We start from the raw sequence: 15007 nt of genomic DNA, 5'->3' as shown, positions 1-15007 counted from the left end.
AAAAGTAATTGCTTAACGAAAGTTTAAAGTTAACACACTATATCGAAACTGAAAGTATAAACAGACAATTAATTGACAAAATACCACAAAAACGTAAATATTGTAACTTCAGGTAACTACAATTACAAAAAATCATAATTTTCTAAAGACTTGTGTAAAGCTTTGTTATCGGTCAGTATTTTGTTGCATAAAATCAATAACCCAGAATTTCGTTTATTTTTGGAAACGTATACATTCGTATATATTCATACTCATAGGAAATTCTGAAAGAATCTACATCACACAAAAATTACATAAATAAAGTGTATTCCGGTACTTAAAATAATCCAGGAAACAATATAAAGGGAAATAAAATTTGGTTCTCAATTGATGAGATCAAAAATGTTAATGAATATGTCATTTGTGGCAACGTTGTGATTGGAACACTTCAAACCAACTATAACCAAGAAAAGTGTACTTATTAAATACGGAAATTCTTAATAAGCAAATTATTCAACAATAACAACATCGTCCGATAAATCAATGCTCCTTCTTTGGCCCGATGATTTTCGTTCAAGCCGAACTAATCTTTTTAAAAATTAAGTACCAGGTACGTCATTACCGTCACAACTTATTATCACTCGCTGGGGTACATGGCTTGAGGCTGTATCATCCTATTGTAAATATTTTAATGAAATAAAAAGTACCATACAAGAATTTGATTCTTACGAAGCTGTTTCAATATAAGTATCACGAAATGTTTTGATTCAGACTTTAACTTCAACTGATTTAGTAGATATTCACTAAAGCTACGGATTTTTACAGGACGCGATTTTAAAATTAGAAAATCAAGGACTTCCGATAATAGAAACTATTAAAATGATTAAAAAAGTTCAAAATAAATTAGACAATATATTTTGTGAAATTGGTATATCAGTCCATGAAAACTTCAAGAAAGTTATTGAAAATAAAACCATTATTAAAATAAAATGTATCATAGTTTAATGATATATTCACAGCACAAGGGAAATTTTTCAATGATTACGCTTTGTTACTTTAACTGACGTAGAACGAAATTTTCGAGGTGTAATAACTTTTAGCTCTAACTCAAAGAGCCTTTCATTTCGAAAATTTAAAACAAACATTTATGGTCCAACCATACGATGAAAGATGTTTGGTTTAACCAATTTAGGCATAGATATTGTTATTGTAAAATGTAAAAAATATTAATTTTTTGTAGAATTAAATATTATTTAAGAAGAGATTATAAATTAATTACAATACATTTATGATATTTATAAATTACAACGAATTTTTGGTATTTTTTAGTACAATACTGAAATCAATATTACTAGTTTCTACCTAACTACTGCAATATCTGTGCCGTAGTTACGATGGTGGAGTGATGCAGATTTCTGATTACTACATTGTATTAGCTTTTTCGTTGCAAACGACAAAAGTGAAATGTTCCATCGATTTAACTTGATTGATAATTATTATATTATAAGTTATGGTTATGTGGTTTTTAGAAGTCAGACCATAAGAAATGATGGGCTGTTTAGGCAATAGCTGTAATGTGCAATACATGTTGAGTGTTATTCGTAAAATTGTCTTTGAGTAAGTCACCATTATTGAAGTGTTACATTTGAATGAAATCATAAATCATAATATTTGTACAACAAACACAATCTAACAGACATTATGACTATACTTATTATATATATATATATTGCTATTATTTAGTAGGTAATTTATGGCAATATAGATAATAACTTAAAACTAATCTAGATATTTGTAAATGTCTAAGCAATACACTAAAATGTAATTATGTACATACAAATTTCATGACCCTATAAAAATAATTGGATTCCAAGAAGATAATTTAAATTCTTATTCTTTGATAAAATGCCTATTTTCCTCAAAACATTAGATTTTTGTTTTCAGTAAAAACTATTTATTTGTAACCTTTTAATCATTTTTCAAGCTCAAGCTATACAAATTACACTTTTTACGAATTTTGTAAGCATTAGGTATACCTTTAAATATTATTTTAAAAAAATATCATGGAATTGTGAATATTTGTAAACTTTCATTGACCACAAAAAATGAATACATAAACATTCAGTGAACATTTTAAGTGTGTAACGCTATTTATTTAAGAATTATAACAAAGAAGTAAAATATTACTTTATCAAAAACTCGGTTTGTTTAAAATTTTGGTTCTATCCAATTATTTGGCCAAGTCTAGTACTTAGATATTTACTATTGATCCCGTAAAATTCCATAAAAAACTATTGGAGTTAAAAATAAAAATTTTAAATAAAACGACTGCTGACACTAAAATAAAAAACAAAACACAAATAAAACCATTAACCAAAAAATGGCCGGACCCTCCAGTCAAGCTTACACGACATAAAGAGACCATGATCGCCAGAGTACGCATCGAACATACCAGAATCACCCATTCCTATCTTATGCGTAGAGAGCTCAAACCCAGGTGTGAAACATGCAACTGCGAACTCACCGTTAAACATATATTCCTAGAATGCCCCACTTACCATAACGCCAGATCAAAAGCAAAAATGAACACCTCCTCACTCAAAGACGCACTCGGACCAGGACAAGAAAAAAACATAGTAAACTTCATCAAGATGGCCGACCTTACAACCAATATATAAGACAAGAACCAAAGACAGCACATCACAACTATCAAATCTCCATTATATTATAAATTAAACATGTAAACCATTGTAGGCTAATAAACATTTGTATTTGAAGCCTTTAATTAATAAAAAAAAAAAAAAAAACCCACATCATTGAAAATCAATAAATTCATCGCTCCACTCAAAACCTTAATATGGGAAAACTGATACTATTATACTACACAAGTTTTTAATAAAATTTAATTTTTTGTGATTCCAATATTAATATTAATGATAACATAAATAAAATATTATGTATAATAATATTATATTTATAATTTAATCACTTATCCAATATATTCAAAACTGCAGGGTGTTTAGTAAATATTCATATATTTTCTTATATTGCTTTTGTTCTTCCGGTTATTTTAATTGGCTATTTAATACGAAAATATAAAATGTAAATTAAATTAAATTTCGTATCAGATAGTATATTGAAGATTGGTGTATTTTGTGTATTATAAAAAATGTCTTCAGACATAAAAATAATAATTACATTGTGTAATCTTTGGTCAAAATCTAAAAGGAAAATGTATATTGATAGTTATGAGATTACTAAAAAACACTAATCGTCCAGTGAAATAATTTAACTGTTAATTTATAATATAAACATGGGAGTACGTATTTATACATACTTGATAGTTCCTAATATATATATACAAAATATAACAGAAAGATCTGACCAAAAAAAAAAAAAAATAAACTATGCTAATTCATCGTATGACAAAAATTGTTAACATTATTATGATAAGTAAATAATTTAAGAAATATACTCATGTCAGCAAATTCTCAAAAATTATATTTTGTTAAAAAGTTATTGCGTTCCAAATTAATTTAACCAAAAAAATATTGAATTTAGGAAAATTCTAAAAAAGAAACTAAGTAACTTAGATAAAGCTTTTTACCATCAAAATTGTTCTTATAATCAGATTCACAAATAGGGTAAAATCATTTTTTATTAAACTTGATTTTTTTTCGGCACTAAAAAATAAAACAAAAAAAAGGTATACATATGTAGCTCTAAGGTCACTTATGAAAAAAAAATTTAATATTAATTTGAACAAAAGTTATTCCAAAAACTCAGTTCTATCTGTTATACCTTGTATATATATAATATATATATGTTACGGGCAAAAGTAGAAATCGGGCAAACCTCAGAAATGCCCGGTCAAAACGCGAACTGCCCATAATCCTTGGATCAAAGTCATATTTCGGCTTTTGACCGAGCAAACCTAGTTATGACCAACCTCATTTGAGCAAAACTGTATACTGACTTTTATCTCAGGGCCTCAAGGGCAAAACTGTAGTGCATTATAATATACTTTCGCTAATATATTAAATACAAATAGTGATTTTTATCGTACGATTTTATTACGATTATAAATGCACCAATAAACAAAAATATTATTTTTTTATTATTATTTATGTGTATTCAATTATATTTTTACGATATTTTATGATAATTATTTATTTGTATTTAATATTAGTGAAGTTATTTAAGACTCTACGGGTTTGCTCAAATGTAGTTTAATATTTAAATGTATTAATTTTTTTAATACTTTATTTTAACATTATAAGAGTATCTAATATTATTATCTGTTAATGTTAGCATATTTTAATATTTGATATTGCAGAATATTATAAATCCGAGTCGTATAATAATATTTTGACGATGATGCCGTAATGTATGTAAATATCGATTCAAATCATATTAAAATTAAATATATATTACAATTAAAATACTCGCTTCTGTTATAAAATAACAAAATTCCATACTTATAAAACTTTAATAGGATAAGCTTACTTTAATAATATAATGTCTTATTAGATAATTTATTATAGTATACATGTACGATGAATAATAATAGTATATGATGTTTTCAAGACCGTATATTGCTAGGAACCGTTAGTGGCTGTGTGGGTCATCATGGATTTTCTAAAGTAGGTAGATTTGTAAAGGATGATGATTATAAAGAAAAATCAAGGCTCCCTTCTTTCATATAACATTATATAATAATATAATGACGTGATACCGATACGTATATTCTATTTGTACACGTGTAATAATCTGTCAGAAAGCGGAAAAGCGTTGGTGTAATAGCTGTTGATGTATATTATAATAATATTATGTATACAGGATGATAAAAAATGTGTGTTACAATATTTCATATTAAACTGTGAGAATTTCGCAAAAATCACAGACAGTATTATACTGAATATATTCACGCGGCCATTTACAAAACATGATTTTCACGACCAAGTGCATATTAGTGTGATGACATAAAGTGAGAACTAGGTAAATGCACGAAGGGTGATATGCGAAGGATAGAGTCACCCCGCAGTTCTTCCCGTGGGTATTCGACCATCGTGATATTATTTAATGAATCCGGGATTAAGTCTAACGTTGCAAGAAAACGACACGTAAAAATTTCACGTGGTATTGCGCTTTACACGTGTCATATATACAGGGTTATTCACCAAGTACGCTAACTCCGATTTTGTCCATTATTTATGAATAAAACATTTATGTTCTGATTGTTTTGAAAATTTTAAGTATTGTAAATACTTAAAAACCATATTTTAAAATTATTTAGATGAGTTTCTCTACTACTCAAGTAGTATCTTGTAGTAATACATTCTATGAAGTGGATATTTTTTTTTGAACATTTTATTGTTTCTAACTCAAAATTTTAACGAGTAGTTTCTCAACAGTATTAATTATAATATAATTAAAGCATATTTACGAATTATAATAATTTTAATAGATTAATATTAATTGCTAACATTTTCGAATCACATATTATTTTCCAAACCCATTGTCATGAACCTATTATACTGTCCTGAGTAAACAACTAAAATAATACAAAAACTACTAGGTAGTTAAAATTTAATTTTAAATTTATTTATCATATTATGCTAGCCGTGGAATTCCGTAAATAATAGAAGTAGGTAATTCTTTCCTAATCAGCGAGTTCAATAAGCATTAAAAAATACTAAAATAGCTGGTAATATGTTTATTTTATTGTAGTATTACGCTTGTATCATTTGGTGGAAGTCTTTCATCAGCACAACGTCAAATATCGAGTTTCGAAAAAGTCTCTGCAAGAGTTTAATACCGTAATGTATTTATAATAAAATTCTTTTACACACATTCAGCAGTATTAAAATATTAGGTATATGTGTATAGATTATGTAATATGAAAATTATTGCCAATATATAATAATTATGAAGATTGAAATTTCGACGTCTCAAATGTAATAATAAAAAAACACGCGAAAATTCGTTAACAAAAAAAACCACATAGGTATGAAAAATCTTGTATTGAATTGAAATGTTATCTTGATTTACAAGTAAATAATTGAAAGTCAAAGAAAACAAATTAATGATGAAAATTCAAACTGTGACAAATCACAAAAATCAAATTTCTATAAATAGATAACTCAAAAATAGTTTGGAAATGATATAATCATCAGAGAATTATAAATTATAATATAGATAATGTATTTTAGTATAAATGTCAAATTATTGATATTATGAACGTTAATAAATTTTGAAGTATAACACAGGTTAGTGGTACAATGTATTAGTATATATGTAGGTACCTATATGTAAGTATGCTATGATATTATATACATTACAATTTTTTTTTTGATCACATATCATTATAAATTTCAATATTATTGTAATATGTTGAAAAATAATGAAAAAATACTAAAAAAACTCTTTAAAAAATCGCATTTAAACGACTACACTACTACATTATATTTTTCAATTTAAACGAAGAAACTATTTTTATCACGAGAATAAAATAAAATGTATAATGAAGGCATATCAAAATTTCAGTGTTTCATCATACACCAATAAACATATATTGACTTACTTATTGATATTATAATTATATCGCTCAAGCAAAGGCTAAATGCCGACGGAAACGCCTACGACGTTGCGCCGTGTCCCACGCGCACCGACTACAAACGGACTTGCTTTATACACGTACCCGCAAATAAGGGGCTTAATGTACTGTTACGAAATGCGTGTGTGCGTGAGTATTTGCAGACGAGACTTATGTTATTATACATCGTATCAAAATAATAATAATAATATAAAACATGCATGGACGGGAACTATAGCCCTAGAAAACCAAAGTTCAAAATGAGTTGTGGGGCCAAAAACAACTCACACACCCTCCCATCTCATAAGTGTTATTATACAATTGAGTAGTCGTGGAGAGTTCTGTAAAATCAGAATTGAAAACAAAAACCTTAACACCTTCCCATTGGTCATTAAAAATAAAATTTAAGCAATATAACAACTATAAAATAGTACGATTTAATTTATTACCTTATAATTATTCACGCCTACTTGGCTACTTACGTATAACTATAGTCGATCTAATGTGTATTTTGACACCACATCATCATATAATTTAAACTCGTAAATTTGGTACCTACGTTCATAATATTAACATAATATAATTTTATATTTGTATACAATCAATTATTTTACAGGCATGGCACCCATGGCGGTTGTTTCCTTTATGTATACAAAGATTAGGATTTAAAATGCTACTGTAAATTTTAAAAAAACTAGTGGTGGTGGGGAGCTACGTATGTCTATGGGGTGGTAAGCTCCCACCCCAACCACTAGTCACGCCGATGACAACACGTACCCACGGTATAATACAATATATTACTACAATAATATAATAACGCGGTGAGAGACCGGCGATGGGAATATTATTATTACACTTGGTGGCGGCGGCGGCGAACGTGTACCTATACACGTATATGGCCCGCGCGCGCGCGACCGCGCTCGTGTATGCGTGTGCGTGCTGTGCTTTTACGCCCGCGAAACGGCAACGTGGCAACTTATCGACGCGGCGTTGTTAGCGGCCGGGGCCGTCGGCCTGTCGGCGGCGGTGGAGGGTGGTTCGCCGAAGGGATGGCGCGCGCGGTGTCGCGGTAGCGGTGCGCCGGGTGATGGTGGGACGGTGGCGCCCTGGAGGAGCCGCCGCCGCCGCCGCCGCCGCCGCGCGTGCGACTCTCTACCGCGTGAAACGGGGACTTGCCGCCGCGGTAGTAGCGCGCACACAGCAGTCCGGACCTAGTGCGTTTTGACGGCGATACGCGCGCGTAAGCTAAAACTGCATAATATTATTAATAATAATAATAAAAATAATAATTATAATTATAATACTAAATATAATATATATATATATATATATATATATAAAAAATAAATAAATCATAATAAATATACACAAACACACACTCACTCATACACGCATATATATATAAATATAATGTATATGCTATGTACGCACACATGAAATTTAATTTAATCGACGAAATGTATTTTTTTAAATTGAATTAAAACCGAAACCCGTTTGGGAATAAAACCAGTGCGTTCTCTCGTCTCGAGTGTGTTTACACCCCCCCCCCTTCCCCACGGGTCGTTTACCACTGTGCGTTTGTGAGTGCGCCCGTCCGTGTGCGTGTATATGTTGTGTGTGCGGTGCACTTGGTTCGAGCTCGTCCGCGTGTGAACGCGAGTGCGTGTAGTGTTTACCGCCGACGCCGCCTCGACAGTGTACTTTCCGTCATATAGCGGTGGTAATAATATAAAAAAAATATTTTAATAAAAATCGAATAAAATCGTAACGACGACGACGCCGAACGCTCCTAGACGCCGTCGCGGAAACCGGTGCGGTGCGGTGTGGTCCGGGCGTGTGGCCTGAGCTCCGCAGCCGCCGCCGCCACACACCACCGTCGTCGCACAATCTTCATCGGGCGCCGTAGCGATAAGTTCGACGCGCGGTGACGGTGAATACGTCGACGACGACGACCGTAACGACGTCGTCGACGACCGCGACGACCACGAAACCGCTGCGTTCCGTTCTCCGGCGCTGTAGCAGCCGTGGAAACGGTCAATGGAAGATAGCCGGCGCACCGGACCGACAGTAAGATGACCGCCGGACCCGATGACCTCGAACTCCTAGCAAAGGTCAGTTAGTTGTATAGTCATCCCGTCCCGCGCTCAACCCAGCCCGACCGCTTCGCCTGACTTGGTCGAGCTATTTTTACAACGAAATCTATATAGTATTGTTATCAGTATCGATATTATTATACGCGCGGCAGAGGTTATAGGTTAGGACACAAATCGCGTCTTTGGGCAAATCAAGGAATTTACCAGCGGCGGCACGTCGTCCCGCCATATCATTAAGGGGTTTATGATGATTTAAACATAATGTACAATAATAGGTATTACGTTTAAAATACATAATATTATAATATCACAACCTTTACATGCAGCTACTACGAACCCCCGCGCATATCAACCATATGAGGTGAGGGGGATTACCGAGTGCCTTCCACGCTCTCGAGAATTTTTGGCACTCGTAAGTACATTATGTAGTAATATAGTACACTGTTGCCGCCAACTACAATCTATCCACCGAAGAATCTCTGCAAGGTGGCTGAATGTTAGTATAGAATTTTAGTTTACTCTAGATTGTGTATACGACTCGATTGTATACGAGTATAGTCACAAACAGTATAAAAGTAGTAATGAAAAGTTCGCTCTCGTCCATCTAATCGTAATTATATTATTGTATACAAACCGGTGTTAGAAGTAAATATTTACGATTTATTTACGATATAACATGTAGGTACCTGTAATAATATACTAATATGTAAGTATGTAACAAATGCGGGCGATGCATACACGCGCGTTTTAACCGCGTGCCGGAAAACCGTTTCACTATCACTCTGTTATCATCGTTCACCACCACCGTCAGCAAACACACCCCTTTTGCCCCTACTGTCTTACAACACACGGCCCAACCCCGAGCATAAGCGACCGTGTTATCGCGGTGTCTTTTGCCACCGCCACCACCGCCGCCGCCGCCTTCGCCAAACCAAAATCCCATCCCGCGGCGGCGTATAATAAGAATAACAATCTTGGTACGGGGGAGGAGTAGTGGCGACAGCGTCCATGTCGGGCGGACGCGCAAGAGGGGTCGACGAGTGGAAGAACAGGAAGACGTGTCGTTTTGCGACAAATTCCGGCTCTACTCAACTGTGTATCCTGCAGTGCCTCTTAAAACGATTATCGCGTGTTTAATTAATAATATATTTTGTACTGTGGACCACACTCGCTCGATCATCATCCGAGCCAAACACATACACACACTTGCGCACTTAATTTTCTGAGCCCTACGTCAGTACAAACTATTCATATTGTATTATAAAATATAATACGATTCTTATATACAATAATAGTATATTTTGAAGGTTAAACGTACGAGCGTCCAAAACTACAGTTCTTCAAACCTGTACGTCGGGATCGTTGATTTCGATGAGTTTTTTCGCATTTAAAAAAATATTGTTTACATGAACGTCTCTCTGATAGTCTATTTTATGTTATATGTATAATACAGAGAAAATAGGTTATAATAAAGGTGGATTTAACAACATTTTGAATATAATTTATAAAAACTGAAATATGGCTTGGTAGAAACACTAGCTGGTATCTTATGTTAAATATATCATAATAATTTATATATCATTACGAAATCCGCTAAAATTAAAAATATTGGTCTATAAGAAAAAAATTCAAGATCACATCACCAACAATTAACAATACTGTATCCAGTGTTGTATTTTATCTAGATAAATGTGAATAATGTTATCTGAGACGTTATCCAAGATAAATAAATAAATCATCTAGATAACATATTTTTTTCAAAGTTTATTAAGGCTTCAACAACACAGGGTTTTAGCCTACTTTATTTAAAATTTATACAAGAAAAAGAAAGGAAAATATATATATGTATACATTAAATTTTGGAATACATTTTACTACATTATTATAGTTATTATTTACAATGGGTATTTAGTGTTTATATTATGGAAAAATGTACTGATTGCAACTGTGTTTTCATTAAACATATTTTCTTTATTTTAACTTTGGTCATACTCTTATTGTGCCGCAGGTACAGATTGTGTATGTATTAAAGAAAAAAAATATTATATTATTAAATTTTATTTACGTATTTTTATTTTCCGATTACAATATATTAAATTTATATTTATACGGTATACGGTATAATTTATCTAGATAAAATACAACACTGTTTATACCTACATAATACAAATCATTCCTTTTATAATCACTGGTTATCGATTATCGGTATTAGGTATAAGTTATATATAGCTATATACTTTTGTTTTTCATATCACATTTAACATTTTATGTTAACTTAAAAATTGCGCTATGCTTACTGTTTGAACTTTTATTAAAAAACATTAAATCATTTTTTTAGGAAAATTTAGTTTTGTGATTGATACCTTACCTATTAAGCAACTATTTTTTTTTTATCTAGATAAAAAAATTTAATATTTAATCTTTATCTAGATAATTAAATTGTGATGTATTTTTTATCTTCATCTAGATAAATTTTCTGTCAATTATCTTTTATCTTTATCTAGATAATTAAAAATTTATCTTTATACAACACTGACTGTATCTAGTAGTTTTTTATAATAAAGCTTTTATATTGACTTATTATTTCGTAATATTTATAGTTACACGTAGCTACAAAAGTGACAAGTCATTAAATATTGTAGCATAATATTCAGGTAAATCGTATTTTTTTTTGTATTATATTACATTTTTACATTTTCTTTACTTAACTTTTCTGTATTTAAAAGCTGTTGAATGGTAAAAAATGTAAAAAATGTAAAATTATGTAATATTGAGCAAAACAAATATTAATTATTATATTGATATTGAAAAATTGCTTACCTAAAAAAAAATATTATAATCGCTTACAACACATGAATTAATATTCTACTACAATTTTGTTATATCCACCGATTTTCTCTGTATCAGCTCTTGTGTACGCCGTTTACGTGAGTAATAAAGCGTGCACATCACTGCTGCGCATGATATAATGCATAATAAAACGTATCGCGTCTTCTTCCGGAGAGTATACCGCAATGACACGCCTTCACAAATGGCATTAACCCCGGGATGGCAACGTAGAGTTAACCCAAGAACCAAAAATACTCGAATTCAATTCCCGATAATAATAATATGACATTATAAATTTATGAACTATACTGAAGTTGCATATATCTACCCGTTCAGAAAATGGGGTAATTATTATCGAGTGACTTTGGCGAGGTATAGACACGTTACGAAGCTGTATTTCAATATAGTTAGTATTGGCAATATTTTATCCTACCACTACCCACCAGAATAATTTTTATGTTTATTTTTTCAAATCACTTAAAAATGTATAATATTCAAACAGGTAGTGTACTTGGGTGATGATGAAAAAGTGATAAAATGTATATTCATTTTTAAAATGCCATCAGCAAGCTGCTGCTACTACAGATTATACATCATTATCTTTTATATGATTATAAAACATTGAACGTTCCACAGTATTGTAATACGAGTAACTTATATAGTTATGTATCAATATTTTATCTATATAGTTAAAAGTTGTTATACATACTATAATTTAGTATTATCTAATCTTCATATTAGAACTTAATCGTATGGACATGGCTATAAATATACTCTCATAGTCAAAAATATCGCTATCTCATTTTTAGTTAGGTTAAATTAGACTAGTTACTATTGTACTTATTGTACTGTACTATTAAATGCGTTTCTGCGTTGATATTATGACAAGCGATGTATGATATAATATATAATATATTATATTGTACTAATAATATCATAAAATTATATATTATACTCTAGAATTATAGAAACTGCTACAAATAGTCTTATGAATTCGAATAACCCTTTAAGAATAATAAAAACAATGCTTATGCAATCGATCTAGAATAATATTTAAAAGAATAATACAAAATTTTTATTATTATGAAACTTTCGAGTTTTAACTTTAAAATGCATACTTAAAGCATAGTAATAAATTACACTGTGAAATAAAACATTTCTTTTAAAATAATAATATTACTATTAATATTATTATTAACGTCTTAAACAATCAAATCAGAACAATTGGATTTTTTAATCTCGAAAAAAAATAATGTGCAGGACTGTATTTGGCACTCAGCAAGCGTCGTCTCAATAAACTATTTATAACAGTAGTCCTCTACCTTATAAACTTATTTATGCATTAAAAAGTCAATAAGCTAATCCACGTTTTTATTTTCCCTATAACATTGTGAAATTCTAGTATGCTTAATGTATATTAGTATATTGCTACCGCCTACCGTGGAGATAAACAAGGTACGTAGTGTACATAATATTAAGTAGATAGGTATACATAGTTGTATTTTTCAATTATAATATTATGACACAAATTACTGGCAATTTTTACCACCCCACAAGTACTAAGAGGAATTCACGCGTCGTTATTTTTGATCCATTAGTTATTAATAATTACAATAAAATATTATCGATAATAAAGAAAAAAGTGACAATTATCTCTAAAAGTTTAAACTGTTTAAAGTCTATAATATTATATTATAAAATAAGTTCCTTGAGTTTAAAATGTATAACACATGTACCTATTTTATAATGTATACTCGTGCTTGTGGTATAGTGAGGTTTCTCATTAGCGTTCGTGTTATAATATGTTATTAAATTATGGTATTATATTATTATATTTTGACAAAAAAAAAGTTTGCACAACAGAATTTAAGCAACTACAACAATCAGAACAATTTAAAAATAATATGTAGACTATACCTATGTACCTACTGCTGTAATGTGGGACATCACATTTTTCAGTTTCCTCGAGAATCTAATCGCGGAAGAAAAAACTCGTAACAACCCTTCGTATAACACGTTAATTAATCGTATCATTGTAAAATTAATGATTATAATATTAAAATTGCTAGAACTTTGCATTTACATTACTGGGACGTATTCTTATGCATTATATTTGTATTAAGTATCATGATTTTTGATGGCAACAGAATCTTTCCATCGCACTCAACAAATTATTGCTGATCGCCAATGTTGAAGCGTGAATTCTTTTAGATAAATCGAATCGAGAAATTTATCTTTGTAATTTTTAACAAGTGTCGTACAAATGCGTCCCCGCAATATCATTTAACACGTATATAATATATACTATATATATTGTAGGTAGGTTTGATATAATAATATCGTTGTTGACGCCGCTGTATTTTACGATAAAAACGACGACGGTGGATTGTTTTATTAGGGCGAGCGCGGCGACCTCTTCGACAAACGGCCTTGACCGTTATGACGTTGTCAAACAACAGCGGCGGGGATGACGCCAGCTTTAACGACAGAGAGGAAGAACTCTCCGTGAAGCAGTAAACTAAACGCACAAGCCCAATGCTAATTGTAATTATAATTTTTCAAACAAATAGATAATATATTATATTTACATATCATTCATTGTCGAATTAATAATAAAGAAATTAGAGGATTACGCCGCTGCAAAAATATATTAAAATATAATAATAAAAAAATGTGTATGTGGGTGTGTGTGTGTGCAAGTATACACGGATGGCGTCAAACTTATTTCGTAGTTTTTAGTTATATTGAGGCTTTTCTGAAAATGAACAATCTCGCAACAAGGAATTGCATATCACTAATATGTATTATCAGTACCGTTTTATCAATAGACGTCGATATAATTGTCTCATTTAATCACTTGAGCAAATTATTTACCTAAATAGTTATTGGATCAACACAAATATTTGTTATAAAAAAAAACTAAGAATTCGAAATTGTACATTATAAAAAAATACTCAAAGTATGATAATAGCCCCTAGCACCCATATTATTTTTTAGCTAGACTATAGGAAGGTATGTATTTTGTCATATTTTAAATAAGGTGATATTGGGATTTATGTGTAGAGGAACCAATCCTTTAAACCGATATTCGGTATCTAGGAGTCAGCGATTTCACGAATAATTTATTAAGTTTTATTTAAATCTAAACCATATTACATGTGCAAAACTAGAGTATATATTCCAAGGCTTAGAATCTAAGCAACAGTAAATTATGAAGAACTGTGAATAATATGTATACATGGGTACATGACTTAATTTCGCCTTACCTCGAAATCACCGTAGACTGCCAAGTCTCGTTGTAATCTATACAGTCCAAGTCGTGATGATGGTTGCAAAAATTATCTACACAAAGCGCATTTCACTAGAATGTAGTCACACTACACAAACACAAAACTTTTTAAAATTTACGCAATCGCGAAGTGAACTGCACGGCAACATGCGAACGATTTTTAGGAAACCAGACGTGGCGGACGCACAGACAATTATTACAACAAGTTCACAACTGCAGTTA

At 31.0% G+C, this 15007-nt stretch overlaps 1 protein-coding gene across 14 annotated transcripts in view; it reads left to right on the top strand.

The window, feature by feature from the left end:
- Positions 1-15007, top strand: part of cac (calcium voltage-gated channel subunit cacophony) — a 277952-nt gene that overhangs the window by 159886 nt on the left and 103059 nt on the right. The window contains exon 1 of one of the 14 annotated variants that reach the window (XM_089223706.1): positions 7777-8685. The exons of the other annotated variants lie outside the window; for them this stretch is intronic. The gene's annotated coding sequence lies outside the window, so the exon portion shown is untranslated. Of the gene's footprint in view, positions 1-7776; positions 8686-15007 lie in introns of those variants that run through there. 14 annotated transcript variants of the gene reach the window in all.

This window comes from Diuraphis noxia, unplaced genomic scaffold, assembly GCF_037042655.1.
Source record: "Diuraphis noxia isolate RWA-SAM2 unplaced genomic scaffold, SU_Dnox_SAM2 contig0003, whole genome shotgun sequence".
Classification (NCBI taxonomy): domain Eukaryota; kingdom Metazoa; phylum Arthropoda; class Insecta; order Hemiptera; family Aphididae; genus Diuraphis; species Diuraphis noxia.
This window is presented reverse-complemented; position numbering and strand designations above follow the sequence as displayed.